Source organism: Fukomys damarensis, unplaced genomic scaffold (assembly GCF_012274545.1).
Source record: "Fukomys damarensis isolate Sample0158 unplaced genomic scaffold, DMR_v1.0_HiC HiC_scaffold_35, whole genome shotgun sequence".
Lineage (NCBI taxonomy): Eukaryota > Metazoa > Chordata > Mammalia > Rodentia > Bathyergidae > Fukomys > Fukomys damarensis.
Genome location: NW_022900947.1, coordinates 20,639,325 through 20,656,459, shown reverse-complemented (window position 1 = coordinate 20,656,459; position 17,135 = coordinate 20,639,325).

Here is a 17,135-nt window from a genome sequence, read left to right as displayed (position 1 = left end):
ACTTTTCAATTATGTTGAAATGCTCTTGAATTGTATACAAACCTTAATTCAAAACCACTAAGTAACATTTTTAATCTTCTGAGAAGAAAATTAATCAAGTAGCCCTTTTGCCTCCTATACTGGAAATGTTAATGTAGTAAATGAAAAGATAGAAAGAACAATTATTATTTAGACAATTTTTCAGGTTTTCCTACTGCTATCTATTGTTTTGTGGTTAGTACATTTTTAAAGTATACTTAAGGAACGAAAGACTCCAAAGACATGCACAATCAGACTTATGGCATCTATTTCAGAACTCTAATTTTACCATGTCCCAAAATGACAAGTGGTCTTCATGTTTCGGTTTAATATCGTGACCAAGTCAGGCATCCACAACCACGTAGATAGGGAGCCAAGTGATCTCTGTATCTGGGGCTACTCTACTATTTGGCATCTTTGGGCAGCAATCACCTGATTCTCTTTGGGAAAGTCAATCTTGTGGCTACTTATGATGCTGATCACAGTGGCAGTGACTTCAGCGTTATTCTCCTCAATCAAGCTGCATTCCTTGGCCAGACTAAAAGATTGAGTAGGGTGCATAGTGGGGTGCACCTAGATTAACTCATGATTCCTCAAGTCAGGATTTTAGCTCCCTGATGCACCTCAGAGCCACCGTGCCATTAGAGCTCTTAAATAGAAACATACAGTAAGAGTTTAATTCCTCCACTTATGAGAGGATTATAAAGAGTTAATAGTTATTAATAAGAGTTGATAGGTTATAGATATGCCGGACATGATTTGTCAGGACATAATTTGCCTGTAAATCCTTAATCTTCTCATTGCCCTCTTCTTAGGTATCAAATAATTTACCCTGAATTTGTCTTTTTTCTCATGGTGGCCAGCCTGCTAGGCATGGTGTCTTTATTTCTAAGTTTATTTAAAAAGCTGAACTATCTTTGAATAAGGGAAAGGGATAGATAAGCAGAACAAGGAGGAGTTATTTGTAGTATTTTTGTGAAATGTGTTTTATTTTTTAATACCGAATTCTTCCCTCCTGTTCCTCCTCAGCTTGGTCTGTGTGTGTGTGTGTGTGTGTGTGTGTGTGTATACACTCATGTGCGCACCTGCGCTTGTGTATTTTTCATCTCTCTTTGGGGACTCTATTTTACCTAAGGTTTAATCATTTTTATGGCCTCTGTTATTGACTAAAACACATAACACATAAACACAATATTTCTTGTACTTAACATTTGACAAAAATGCAGTATTTGAGGATCTCCCATAATACTACTAACTCAAATGTTATTTCTCTAGGAAAACCAATATTTCTCAATAAAAGAGTTCAGTAAGAATGAGACACTAGCTAACGTCCCAGTATTCATAGTCCTAGACTCTCCTGATGGCAAGAGGTATTGCTGAGAGCAGCTAAGATGTAAGTGGCCTATAAGCACAATTGTTCTTGATATTCTCCTTATCATACTTAGTGGTCCTCCAGGTCATTTAAAAGTCTTAGAATATAGGAGAGTCATGATTCTTAAAGAAGTCTATTTTCTCTTTATTGCTTTGTATGTTAGAAAGTTCTTTCAGTTTGATTTCTTTTTATTTCTTTGTAACTTCCCTTTATTGCTCCTATCATACTCCTGGGTGTCACAGAGACGGAAAAATCTAATTCTTTCACATGATTATACGACGTTTCACACTGAGCTTTCTTCTCTTTATTCTTTTGAACATATAATCTAATCTAAAAGTTTTTGTCCACTTTCACTTCATTGCTTAAGGTACTATTAGCATATTGTCAGATAATGAACAGAACAAAACAAAACAATATAGCTAAAGACAAAGACTCTAGATCTAACTGTCTGGGACTTGCAACTTCTTGCAAGCTGTGTTAGTTTGAAAAAATTAATTAACCTCTCTGTTGCAACTATCTTTTTTAATTAAATGGAAATAAAAAAATAATTATAATTCTCTCCCGATAGCATTGGCAGGAGGATTAGTTGAGTTTAAAAGATAAAATCCCAGAGCAGTTCCAGGTTCAGAATAAACACTGAGATATTTCTGCCTTGTCAAAATTTTTGTTTCCAGTTTTAAGGAAAAAGTGTCTATGCTTCTTTCTAAACTTTTTACTAACTCCAAATGATTGTCTAATATCAGTTATTGGCATTTACTAGCAAGGAGTTCTTTATCTTCAATTAGTTTACCCCTGGTCTGCAATATTAATCACTGTATCTTTAAACTCTTTGAGAAACAAAAAAGTATAGTTTAGTTTTATAAACAAAGGACTTTTAACAAAATCAATTTTGTAGAATTATATTGATGTTTCTCATAAAAAGATCCCAGACTCAAAATTTTATTTTTCTCACTTTTGCCTTCTTCCTTTCCTATCTGTTTTTTCTGATTCCTCTCTTTCCTTCTCTTTCTTCATTTTCTTCTTCCTCCCTTACTATACTATTTCTTCCATGAATATTTAGTGAATATGTAACATTTCACAGGGTTTCTGGGGTTTTATTACTGAACAAAAGGAAGTAATAGTCCCTTCAGTGAATGTAAAAATGCTTGGAAGCCTAGTAGGACATAGAAGGTCGCCTCGTCGTGTGGTCTCTCTAGTGTTCTGTCACCTCTAGTCATCACCGTGGGACTGAAGGTGTAGTCCATTTCAATTTAGAAATGGAGCTAAGTGCAGGAAGACAAAGAACTAATCACACTTACAGTTAAACTGATTACTGAAACAAAGCAAGACCATATGCAGATGTTATCATACCACATGAATTCCCCTATATTTCCACAAGTCATAGGTAAATTCAGAGTTCAATAGAGGCATGTGTGATTTTTCCATGTCCACTGGATTCTGTCTCTTTCCTGTTGAGCCTCTTTTACTCTGCACAGTGTAGCCACATTTCACAAATGACCATTGAACACACACTCCCGTCAGAATCAGTAATTTATTTTTTTCTTTCTTTTCTTAATAAGCTATTAGGGATTGCATCCAGGGCCCTCCACATGCTTGGCAAACAGTCTTTCACTGAGTTACATCTGCATCCCAGAATCAGAAATTCTAAAAGAGCACAGATTATCTCATGCTCAAAAAGTCAAGATTTAAATCAAATTTTGCCACTTTCAAGATTTAAAGATTTAGCGTGTTTCTGATTTTTACACCTTGATTTTCTTATTCGAAGAAAGCAAAATACATTTTTCCCGAAATGTGTGAAAATATTGTTTTGCTAATTTTTACTTTTGATAAGTAATGGTAAAATATGAAAAATCTGGCCAACATTCTATAACTTTTGAAATATACAATGGATACTTTTTGACTTTTTTTAGCCTTTTCTCTTTCTCTAAGATTTGGAGATCAAAATATGTCAATCATAGGGAAAGTTGCAGAAACTAAAAATGAGACAAACAGCAAATTTCAGCGGGTTTCTAAGTGATGCAAGCTATGATCACAGAAATTTGGGGAAGAAGTACGTGAAAGGCATGAAGCACTGATTTTAAAATAGCATTGGAAATTAAATACGAAATGAAAACTTGAAAATAGGATAACAAGACTCTCAGGTGGTTTCAAATATATCAATGGATTAAATTTAAAGTTAATATCTATGTCAGTTAAGCAAACCAAAGCTGAGTACGTTAAAACTACCGCACTTATTAACCTAATTGCTCTGTGAGTTGACAATTTGGTTGGGCTTAGCCAAAACTACTGTGTTCATCTGGAATAGGTTTACTTCATTCGCATATCAGAAATGTAATCTACAATTAGTTTCGTAGAAAATAGGTTCAATATAGTGGCATTATTTACTGGGCCAATTTTCACCTGCCATCTCCGCAGTGGTTGAGGAGTCTGGGTTTTGCCTAAAACTCTGTTTGTGTGAGTGTGAGTGTGGGCCTGCACTCAGGCATGTTCAGGCCTCATAACAGACGGCTAAAAAGTCCATAGGTAGGAAGTTTCCAGGAGGGATGCTGCCATCTCTAAGCTTCTTTACGTGGTGTAGAATAAGTATATTGTAGTCTCTGAAAGGCATTGCTGTCATGGACTGAGGTCCCTCTGGATGGCCGCACTCTCACACCCGTCTGTATCCATTGTACAAGTACCTACATTTAGAGGACATTTTGTCACAGAGGAACCGAAGCTGACACTTGAGAGGCACATTTTTCCATTCGAATTTTGTATTGAATAGTTTGTTGCTCTTGGCCCTTTAGTCCTTTCGTGTCCCCCAGAGTCTAAGACTAGGTTGTTCTGTGAATTGGTTGCTCAATGAGGAATTGTATGCAATACGTATATTACAATATTCAGAACAAAGAAATGATCAAAGGAAACCCTAACTTGAAGACTTTCCTTTTGTCTGTATCACTCTTACACTTTATATTACTCAATGCTGGGTAAATTAGTTCATATAACTGTAGTTGACAGAAATATTAGCTGTCTTTTCGTGAACGAAAAGACTAAGCAACTCATGACTTTATTGTAGTTACTACAAAAGACAGTTTGAAGGTGATGAAAACCAAATTCTATGAGTGTAAGACTAACAATAGTAGCTTATGTTTCTGGAGTGCTTGACCTATTTCCAGCTTTGTTCTAAGAATTTAATGTCTATCATTTTAACCTATCACTCAAAGCATTAAAATAGTATAATACTATCAGGATTTCCATAGGATAGATGAGAATATCACCACAGAGGTGACTTAGTACAATTAACTATCATCACTAGCTATTTAATGACTAAAGGAAGACTTGAACCAAAGTCTGTGCTTTTACATCATTGTACATTTATTTTCTGATCAATGATGATTAAGTTTGTGACCACAACAATAGTAGAAAGGAAATATATTTTTTTCAGTGAGGCACTTAGAAAAGTGTTAATTTATTTTACCTATTTATTTATTTTCTTCTCATTGAGTTTATTGGTACATTTTAGGTATACAGTACAGATACATTCATCATTGGAATCTTGTACCTTTACATGGCAAGTCTTGGTTCTCATTTTTTCCTTTTACTCCTGCCCTCCCTTCACCCCCTCCTCCATTCCCTATTTATAAATCTATTTTATCTATTTATTATATTTAAAATGCACAAAAATCTCTAGCATTGCAGATATTACTTATTTAACAACCTATCTGTTTATTGAGTGTCGGGACTTACAACTCACCAGAGACTTACAACCCACATTTGGATTTAAGACACAGGAATGTGAGCAGCAGTGGGTGACCTTATGGTGACTTCTTCTACAGTACAGTATTGTAACTTTTGCTGATTGTACTGTATAGTATAGTGCTATTGTTTTCTACACTGATATACATTACAGTTCTGCAAGACCGGCTTGCAAGTAAATGAATTAAAAAATTGAAATTACCTAATTGCATACATTTGTTGATTAGAGTTTTTAATCAATAAAGGTATATAATGTATATAATGAAGAATATAATGTATTCTTCATCTGATTTTTCATAGAGATTACGTTCTACTGGAATAGTGAAACACTACACGATTTAATAAATATTTATTATTTGTAACTAATTTTTCTAGGAGTGGTGATTAATAAGTTATCAAAAACCCAGGATTCATTCTTAGACTCAAACTAAAGCAACTGTCTAGAATTTCTTTTGTTTTTTTCATTTTAATGTCACCCTTGAGCCAACTGCTTCTGAAGATGTCCCATCATACAATCTCCAGCTCTGTCTTCGCAATCTTGGCCTTTTTATAATGACTTTTACTAATCTTCAGAAAATATTTTTATTACAATTGTTTACTTACTTCCCTCTTTCTGGATTATGTTTTTAAAGAGGAAAATAGACAATGGAATTAATTTCATGGAATTATTACTGGTAATATGGACCTCAAAAAATGGTTCACTAATTGAAATTATAGAGATATCATGATTCATCCATGTCTTTGGATGCAAAACACAAATGATAATTTCTCCTGTCAGAAGAGTAATTTCTAAATGAGAAATAAAATGAGTTATATTTGTAAACTGCAGTCGCATTCTCTGCTGCTGAAGAGCATCATTGATTATTCAATGAGCCAAAAGGCTCTTGATTTACATATCCTTTGATTATATGAATTACATTCTTTACTTCTTTTAAGAAATAAATTGTGTTTTTATGTTGCCCTCTTTCCTATCAGGTGATAAATTAGATACTTGTTACAAAGAATTCTCTCTGTGATTTCTGATAAACCAGTATATGCTATTCCAAATGCTCTCAGAACTCAAACAAAAAGAGAAAAGAAGTGGTAAACAACATTCCTTTAGGCAATTCTTTTCAGACTGTAGTACAGATATAGTTTAATCAACCTTAATAAAAAGGTATATTGATTTTTTCCTTAGAAAGTAACTGAAACATTTTATTCACAATATTTTAAACAGGCACTTATTTCACTTGAAGCTATTGCCAACAAGAGTTTTCAGGACTCTTCTCAAAGGCTATGACTCAAAACATGAAATCAAGACAACTTCTGAGATTTTTGTAAATACTATCCACAAGCCCATATTTCAACATAAACTTCACTATGATTCTTTTATTGCTAATTTCAACCATTTTAAAAGTGATGCTAATAAAGCAGTGGAACCACTTAGCTGAATTTCTAGTAATGACAAAATAAGAATAAAATTCTCAGCTCTTTGTAAGTTTTCTCTGGTTGTATTAGTTTCCAAAGTTTAACAACATTTCTTTCTCTCTTTTTTGAAATTATCTTCTAATTGACATGATATTTGTGATTCTGTGGTAGAATAAAATAATTTCATATATGTATACAATATCTTTCTCTTTTGTTTCTTTCCTTCTTTCTTTCTTAGATAAAACACTCAGCAAAACTATACAAGACATGTTCACAGTTTATCATTTGTCAGATGTGTAATGATTAAATCACTTGAATGAGAAAGAAAATGAAATAGAATTCAAATTAAGAGTTTCACTAAGGGATTGCACATTTCTTTCAATACAAACAAACCAGGTGTAATCACTGTAACAAGAAGATGGCGACTTAAAGACCACATGAAGTGGTCTGGATGGAACAGGATGAGCCACTCCCAACCATGTAGATGTTTCCATTTCCTTTTGCTTGAGAACTTTTTGAATCATTACTAAATATAGTATCTTCCGATTGGAATGGTTAAAAACACTTGAGTAATTCATATGTGGTTTTTAAACGTTCTTTACAATATTTCTACAAACTGGCTGATAAATTACTTTCCAGATGCAGTACATTTTGAGTGATCTAAATTAAAATGTAATTTGCCAAAAAAATTAGTCTTTAAAATTTTAATCTGTAGATGAGTTAATTTGTCCATTTATTTATGTATTATTCATTCATTCACTCATTCGAAGTTCAATTATTGATTACTCATACTTGGAATCTTTTCAATGAGAAATTTAGTTCTTGTCTCCCGGAAGACTTAAACCTAATAAGAGAATATTGAGATACTGGGTTTATTGGTGCATGCCTGTAATTTCAGCATTGAGGAGGCTGAGGCTATAGGATTTCCATGTGTTCAAGACCAGTCAAGGCTAGATAATGAATCAAGTCTTGAGAAAATTTAACATAGCTACAGCCTGGGTAAAGAATTTGTTTGTATAACTTACAAAAGAATAAGAATGTTATAAATGCGATAAATAATATGAAGAATCAATCATTTGCATGCGAAGAGAAGCTTAAAACTTTGAAGAGAAGGTAATAAAATGAATGGGATAAAAAGAATTCACTACAGTAAAGCAACATTACAAGTAGAGTAGAGTCACCCAGGTAATATTGATTGAATGGTCTCATGGGGGAACAAGTCACATAGCAAGCAGACAAGTATTTTCAGTAGGCTGGCCATAGTTTTGCCCCACTTCATGCCCACCTTGTAATTTTCCACTGGGCCTTATATTTTTGCCCCACTTTGTACCTGCCTCACCACGTGGCTTGGCTGTATAAAACACGTTTGAGAAATGGTGTGGGTGTGCAACCCAACTTTCAGTCCCCCATCTGTCTCTCTTAGACAGAAGCTTTTTTTCCCTAAAAAAATTTTTCTACTCTAAAGAACAAAAGCAACATTTATTAATTTTCTTCCTGGAAGAAGGACAATATTACTTGTGTTTGAGATGTGTTCATATGCTAAAAATATGCTTAGTGATTATGAGGAGTCAAAGATAAAACTTGAATTTTCAGGTTAGTGGAACAGAACAGAAATTGGTGGTAGCATGAAATAAATTTTGAAAGTTGTAAAATAAAGAAAAATTGAAAAATCAATGAAATATAAAAAGCACAAGATTAGCAAAACCTAAAGTTCATGGTATTTTTGGCAAGTCTAAAATGAGTAAATAAGTCTGATAAAACCAACCAAGAAAAAAATGAAAAAAAAATTAACTTGTCACGAGCATTACAAACAAAATGGACAACATAATTGGAATTTAGCAGATATTGTAAGGATAATAAAAGAATATCATCAATGCTAGTGACAGTATATTGCTACAATTGGACAAATCAGATAAAGTCAAATACTTAAAAGAAAATGTAATATATAAAATCTGACTCAAAAATCAATGGAAGGCCAGAATGATATAGTTATGAAAATTAAATAAAGATTATTTTAACATTTATCTATGAAGAATTCAACGAACCCAGGTTTTAAAGTACATTTATACCAATATCAAAGCACATATCAATTTGACTTTTACCAGCTCCTCACAAAAATATTACCACCTTCAGATTATAACACTCCTCTCTCTTAAGAGCCAGCCCTTTATTTTCAGTGTGTATTTTAAATTTTACCTAATAAACTTATGGTTCTAAATATCCAATGAAAGAAAAGATTTTGTTAGTATAAGTTTCCAGTAGACAATTACATTCCTTGTGTGGAGCTGATACATATCAGGCCAATGACATGAGCTTTAGTGAACTGTGATGTTCCTGAAATTTATTATATTGACCAAGAAGTCCAGTGATTTGCTGCTTCTAAATAGCAGATATTATATACAATCTATACACATACTTACACTTGAGCAAAAAAATTCATGTAGTAGTACCAGTGAATTTGGCTCTGTGTGGGAATATCTTTCCTTAACTCTGTGTCAGATATCAACATCAATTTTTGTATCATTTCTTCATCTTAGTATATTAACAAATTGAACCCTGAAATGTGTTAAAACTGTCGCTTAGTAAACTAGGCTTTCTAAATGTCACATTCATTAAAAAATTAAAAGACAAAATTACCTCATTAGATACAGGAAAAACTTAATAAAATTTACTATATAATTACAAAAAAAAAACCCAACCAAGCCAAAAAAAAAAAAATCAAGAAACAATGAACTCTAAGATTTATGTTTAATGGAGCAGGGATTGGTCAATTCTATTTATTCATAAATTTCATGCTTTCAAAATATTAGCTCACACATAAAATAATAAATTAATTTTTCATTATAAGAATAGAAGACAACTTTTAAATGGATAAATGGTAACTATAGAAGTAAAAGCATTAATAAACAGCTACTTACATGAGTAAATGTTATAATCACTCCCTTTAAAATGATAATGATGCTGAAATAGTTTTGATCTGGAGGCTTTCTATAGCACAATAAGAAAATAAAATACAATAAATATGAAAATGGAAAGCAGAAAATAAAACTGCTATTATTTGTTATTAATGATTTCTTACGAGGAGACATAGATATATTGACAATCTACTATAAATAATTGAGGATATTAGAAAGTTCACTGGTTGTAAGATTTAAAAGCCAATTTTATTTCTTAACATCAGCAACAAACATTTCAACTGCAATTATATGATGTAATTTATAATAGCAATAAATTGTTTTATTTGGAAATAAATTTAGCAAATGATGTTTAGAACATTTTGCAATGAATAATGAAATTGTAATAAAAAGCACAAGGGAAAAATCTAAGAAAATGAAGAAACAGTATTTGTCTAAAGTCTTAATACTATATAATGCCAGTTTTTAATGTTCCCCCTGATCTATAAAACACTCTTACACTGACATTTGTGGCATTTAACAAATCATTATAAGGGAAAGCACATTACTAAAATAGCTTGGGGAAAAAAACATGAGAAAGAAAAGATAGCCTCCTAGGTAGTAGGTTGTCTTAAAGTTAGAGTAATTAGCATTCTATGCATTGCTATAAAGATTGACACAATGATCAATAGAAGAAACAGAATCCAGAAGTGGATGAACTCACTCATTTGTAGAAATCTGATGTATGACATGGTGTAGCATGCTATTAAGAAAGAAAAATTATTCAATGAGGTGTTTACTCAAAAGACAAAAATGGCTTTAGAGCCGCCTACATACCTTAAACACATTCTCATGTATTATTGGATATCTTCTGGGATCCTAGCACTGTACACTCCATGGATCACATTGCTTCTATAACTATTGACCTCCCACTCTTGCTTAGAATATATTAATGCATTTAATGCCACTGGTTATCAGTGCTGCGGCTTATATCTAGCTGTCTCCCCAAAGCCTCTCAAGCTCATAGGTGAGGTTTTGAGAAGTGACTGGATCACTGGTGTGTAATATTGGATTAGTCCACTGATGGAATTTTAGTTGGATATGATGTTGGGAAGTGAAGCCTGGTAGGAATAATTGGGTCTCAGTCCTGTGGACTAGAATGATATGTTTCCCTCCTCTTTGTTTGAACCCCATCTGCTTCTGGACTCCATGTCTTTCTCTTCTGCGGTGCTCCTCTGCATGCTACCCTGCTTAAGAACCAGCTAACTAAGGACCTGAAATATCTATAGACTGATCCAGAACAAATCTTTCTTCCTTTAAATTGTGGGTGTTGGGTATGTCACAGCAACAAGAAAAAAACTAAGACACTCTTATTCAAGATGCTTGACTTCATTATTTTAATACTCAGTTCAACCATGACAGAGTAGACTACTCACAATTTTTTGCTCATATTATTGTATAGCATGCAATGCAGAAAATAAATTAGAGCTCATGATTTTAGGGAATCATGAATGGAGTTCTGCAATCTAATTAAAATCATAAAATATTTTTATGTAACTTTATTTACTACGGAAAAGAAAAATATTTGGGTGTACATTTAACCTATTGATTTGATCTTGCTTTAATTGTCTTGGCTTAAAAGGTTTTAAGGCATGCCCTGTTTTTCTGAGTCTTTATGCTGTTGGAGTTCTCTTCTAATGAAAACCTCATACTTTCAAACACCCATCTAAAATATTATTTTAAAAGGTAGGGCTGGGGATTTGGCTCAGTGGTTCCACTGCCTGGCTCACAAGGGCTGGGGCCTGAGTTTGATCCCTGGTACAAAAAAAAAAAAAGTATATTGTATGGTGACCTTATTGTTTTTAAAATGGGAGGATGAATGATCCCTTTTATAGATTTCTTTTCTCACATTTGGCTTGTTTGTACTATATTCTGTCTTCATTCTTCTGCCTTATTTGAGATTATTTTCATCTTCCTCATATTACTGATTTGTTAAAATCAGTAATATGTGCAATTAAAAGAAGGTGGAATACATCTTTTAGTAGTAGATTTAGTTAATGATTATTTTAGGAAGAAACAAGTCCAGTGAAGTTGAGACTTTGCTGTAGCCTGACACTATATTTCGTAACGGTAAATGGATTAGAATACAATCATTACTAAAAATATGTTTTATAGTATGTTCATAGAAGCAGAAAATTTGTGTGCAGTTCAACAGACACTTCAAACCCTATGGACTGGGAATGAACATGATTCAAACAAGCTAAGACTTACTAAAAGTTGATGAAATGTTGAAATTGTTGGAGATATTGGTACCCTGACATGAAAATAATTTTACAGACTCAAATTAAATTAGCTTCTGAGCTTATTAGGCTTTTCTACAATTAATCTATTTTGAAATTGTGCCTTAAAGACAAGTGAAAATTTTTAAGCTCTGCCAACTATTAATAAATAAGCAATGATAAACTTTTGAGTATTATTTTCATAAAGTATTAGATGTATGTGTCCAGATTGTTGTCGTCAGTAAGATTAATGGGAACTAAGCCATAGTTAAGCATAAGAAGTGTCAATGTACTATAGACCTAGTGTGAATATACGCAACAGTTATGTTCAAAAAGCTGGAAGAAAGGATCTTGAATATTTTAATCAAAAAATAAATAGTATTTGAGGAGATAATATGCTCTATCTGACTTAAACATTACACAATAAATATATATTTCAAGGCATCATATAGTATCACATTAACATATTTTGTGTCAGTTAAAATAAATTTAACTAAAAATTAACGTTTTGTACATAACTATACACAAGTGAACAGCTTAAAACCATCTAATGAATTAAGCCTAAGGTAGAACTTAGGCCCAGCAAATGATACAAATATTAGGAGCTTATCCCGGTTTGTGTGACATTTCTTATCCCAGAGTCACTGAAAAGAATGCATTCTAGCTTGGTTCCATAAAAATAATTACGCTGAAATTTAGAATCATACTACACAAACATTTTTACAATCAAGTATCAGATGCTTGAAAATAAGAAATAAAATGATACACTTCATAACAAACCATACTTCATACTTTTTCATAGATCAACATTTATATGAAGGGAAAACTTAAAGTTCAAAGACCACTGGAGTGTACTTGTAAAATGTGTAGTTTGAGAAAAAAACAATAAAGGACAGACCAATATGTAGTTAAGTTTTACTTACATTTTCTTCATGCACATCTAGATTATCATGGATTTACTATATATATGCAATGATATGCGTGCCTTGTGCAGGCAAAATAACATTATTCTGTTAGAATTAATTTTTAATCCTGGATAATATACAGACCATGGAAATACAACAAAGTTGACAGTTTAAAAATGTGGAAAGATTTTTCAAAGTACCTTTACTGAAAGATGATGCCTGTGAAATATCTTTTAAAACAGCATAATCCAGTTCCTTTGGAATGTGTTTCCTGTATTCATCTGTCATTTGCTTAATCAAGCAGCAGCATTTGTATTATTCTAGATGAAAATTGACCTGTTTAAAGAATTTTCTGCACAACTACAGGTAAAGACAATGTTCAGAAGATGCTATTGACTGATATATCAATAGTTGAAGAGGAGGAAGAAATGAAAAAGAACAATGAAGTGTAGGAGATGTACTAGCAGTACACCCAGATCATAGTATTTCTCGTTTAAATTACTTAATCTTATATTTTAAGTTGTAAGTATTTATCATGCTTACCTTTTAGCAAAATTAATTTTGTCTGCCAAAACCATAAACCATCAGTGTGGAAGGTCTGATTAACACATACAACTAACTTCCAATTTATTTTCTGGATAAAATGCACTGATAGTAATGTCCTTTAAAAATGGTGAATTAATCATAACAATAGCATTTCTTAACTTTATAAAGCTATAAATTAAATATTTTCTGATGTTAGAGCAATAGACACTAATACAATCATAAATGAGAGAAAATAAGATTTTTTGGTAAAGATCCATATTAAAGCTCTTAAGGTGACAATAAACTGTGTCAACAAAAATAATGTAGAATAAAAATATAATTTAAAACTAATAGTGATGGAGAAAAAATAAAATAAATATTAATTTATTGAAATAAAAATGTTAAAAATCAATGAAAAGAAAATACAGACATAGAACCTCCTGAAAGAGAAATAATTATAAATCACAGAAAGGTACAGTAATACAAAAATGGAAAATTTGAGTATCTCTCTCTATATATATACTTAAAATGACTTTCTTGAAAATATGAAAAAGTCAAATAGAAATTGGGAAATACTTTTCTATGTAATTTAGAAATTAAAATAAGAAAAACAAGCAATGAGTAAATTGCCAACCAATGCAATTCTAACCATGCAATCTACTCAAATACAAACACTTAGTGAATACATTAAAATATTCACTGTGACTTATAATTAAATAAATGCAAATTGATAGTCTAATAAACTGCTTGTGGGAAAAAATGTATGGAAATTTTCTGGAGGGCAACTTGGCAACATTTATCCAGATCATTAAAATACCTATAGTATTTGACCCAATTATTCCATATTTAGGCATATATCCTAAGGAAATAATCAGAGATGCTCATAATGATTTATTCATGATGAAGTGTACTGCAGCATTTTTTATGGTACAAAAACAATGGGACCAAGCACAGAATTCAGTCTTAGAGAAACAGTTGAGAAAACTCCAAAATATGAGAACTTCATAGAACAATATAATAGCACAATAAAATGCTATGCATTCCTCTCAAAAAGATTGCATGTGCTAAAAAATTCATAAAATTGTAAAAATGAAATAAATAATGGAAATTTCAAGTTTATATTTCAATTTTTAACCCCTCTTTCTTCCAATTCCCCTTTATACCTTTTCTTCCTATTTCACATTATCTGCTATACATTTTGATCCTTATTCATACTTTCAATTTCTCATACCAGAGAAACTATTCGGTATTGGTATTTACACATGTATGTCCTACTTATTTCACCTAAGAGTATTGTCTCAATGTACATCCAGTTTAGTTATAAGTGTCTCTAGTTTCTCAGTCTTTATGGCTGAGTAGTACTCCATTTAATTTTTTTTAAAGGCACATTTTCTTTATCCAGTCTCCAGTTCATGGGTAATTAGGCTGTTTCCAAGTTTTATCTATTAGAAATGGCTGCTATAAACCTGGGTTATGTATATATCACTGTGGTAGGATTCTTTTAATTGTTTTGGGAAGACACCCAGCAGTAGAATAGTTGGGGCAAATGGGACTTCTAATCCTAGCTTTTTGAGGTATCTCCATAATGATTTCCACAGTGGTTGCACAAGTCTATAGTCGCACCAACAGTGGAGAAGGGTTTCTTTTTCCCCACAGCCCTGCCAGCATTTGTGATTTTTAATTTCTTGATAGCAGCCATTCTTTCTGGGGTGAAGTAGAATCTCAGCATTGTTTCCACTTGCATTTCCTGAATAACCATTAATATTGAACATTTTTTCATATGTTTATTTGCTGTTTCTACTTCTTTGTCTAAGAAATATCTGTTCATTTCATTTGTCCATTTTTGGATTGGGTCTTTAAATTTTGGAGGTCTGATTTTTTTTTTAAGTTCTCTATATATATATTCTAGTTAGTGTAGACCTTTGTCCGAGGAACAGCTGGTAAATTCTTTTTCCCCATATTGTGTGCTGTCTCCTCACACTGCTGGTGGTGTGCTGTGCACAAGCTTCTTTTAAATAAGAAGAGATCCCACTTGTTGATTCTTTGTGCTACTTCATGTGAGATTGAGATTTTGTTCATGAAATTTTTTCTTGCACCAATGTCTTCAACAATTCTTTCTGCCTAACCTCTCACAGACAGTTTAGTGTTTCTGATTTAATATTAGATCTTTAACCCATTTTCTTTTTAGTTTAGTGCATGATGAGAGATATAAGTCTACTTTTAATCTTTGCCAAATTGAAACTCGATTTTTTCAGCACCACTTATTAAAGAGTCTGTCTGTCCTCCACTGAGAGTGTTAAGCTCCTTCGTCAAGGATGAGGTGGCTGAGTATGTCTCGCGTGGTTTCTGTATCTTCTAATGGGTTCCACTGATCCTCAGTTCTGTGTCTTTGCCAGTACTATGCTGTTTTTGTCATAGCAGCTGTGTAGTAGTTTCAAGTTGGGGATTGCAATACACTGTGCCTTGTCTTTGTTGTTGCCTAGAATTTCTTCTGCTGTTCTATGTGTCTTCTTGTTCCAAATGAATTTTTGGATTGTTTTTTGAAGCTCTTTAAAGTATGCTGTTGGAATTTCCATTGGGATTACATTGAATATATCAAGCAGTTTTGGAAGTAGGGCCATTTTCACTATATTTGTTCTTCCTACCCAGGAGCAAGGGATGTCTTCTACTCTCTCATATCTTCTTCGATCTCTTTTTTCAGAGTGCCGTATTTTTCAGAGTAGAGGTTTGTTTTTGGTCCTTTTATAACTACCATTAGTAAAGTTCTGTATGGTGGCTGCTCTTTGCATTTGAGATGTACAACAGTGTATAACGCAGTGTATAGTCAGTCTAGAAGATTGACTTTCCTTATATAACATGATGAGAGTACAAATATGTTTTCTTATTTATAACTATCACTGATTATGAGTTATCATTATACCTTAATCAAGGTGTGTGGTATTTGCTCAGGCAGTAAGAGAAGGACAGGGGTAAAATTATTATCAAATCCTGGACAAATATTAATGCTAGTTCTATACTGATTGAACATTTGATAAAATAGTCAATTTATGAACTAATAACTTGAATTATAAAGTTACAAAAAGGAATTTTGGAAGCCTGTGATGCTTGTTATTGGCCATACATTGCAAGATATTACTAGAAACTGAACTTAGAAAATTGTTGGTTTCTGTAAAGCAATCAAAAAGGGAAGCATGATTCATAAATTTGGTGATTTCTTCTTTTTTATTTTTGGATTGAAAAAAATAACTTTATAACCCAAACACTAAAACATAAAATAAAACAATTTTTGACATCAAAAGCAAATTAGAGTTGGTAATCCATCAAATATATATGGATCAAGGCTTCTACAACGACTAATAAATTTTTTAGTAAATTAAGTTAGCACCCAATAAATCCTCCCAATCAGACAAAACAACTCAAGCTAAGCAGAATAAGAGTGTGTTGCTCTGGTAACCTAAGTGCCCTGGATCATATGATCACATGATTCAGGACTCAGATGAAGGAGGGGAGAGAGAAGCCCTGGGAAGGAAAGAAGAGAGATTTACGCAGTATATAAAATCTAACTAGAAAGATTTCCAGAAAAGAACTGCAGATGTGAATATTTGCATATAAAATAACATTAATCAAATCCTTTGAACTTAAATGTAAGAGACATAGGCACTATTAATAAATCATAACTCTAAGCATTAAAGGTTTGTCACAGTCAAAAGTTTAACCCAGTCTTCAACAGAATGAAAACAGCTTGGGCGCCCAAATACTACCTTAAGCAAATACTAAGTATCCTGTATGGAATGTTTCGACTTCTGATTTTTCAATGTTCTGGTGATATAAAAATCATACATATCCAGTGCAGTAGAAACTGCACTTGGAAGCTTGAGTTTTGTTCTTTGCTCCGTCTAGCACTGTGGAATGTTATATTTCCTTGTGATGCCAGCCCGAAACAGCAAATCACAACTCCCAGGCTGCCACATGATGAAGAGGGTAAATAACCATCCTCCTC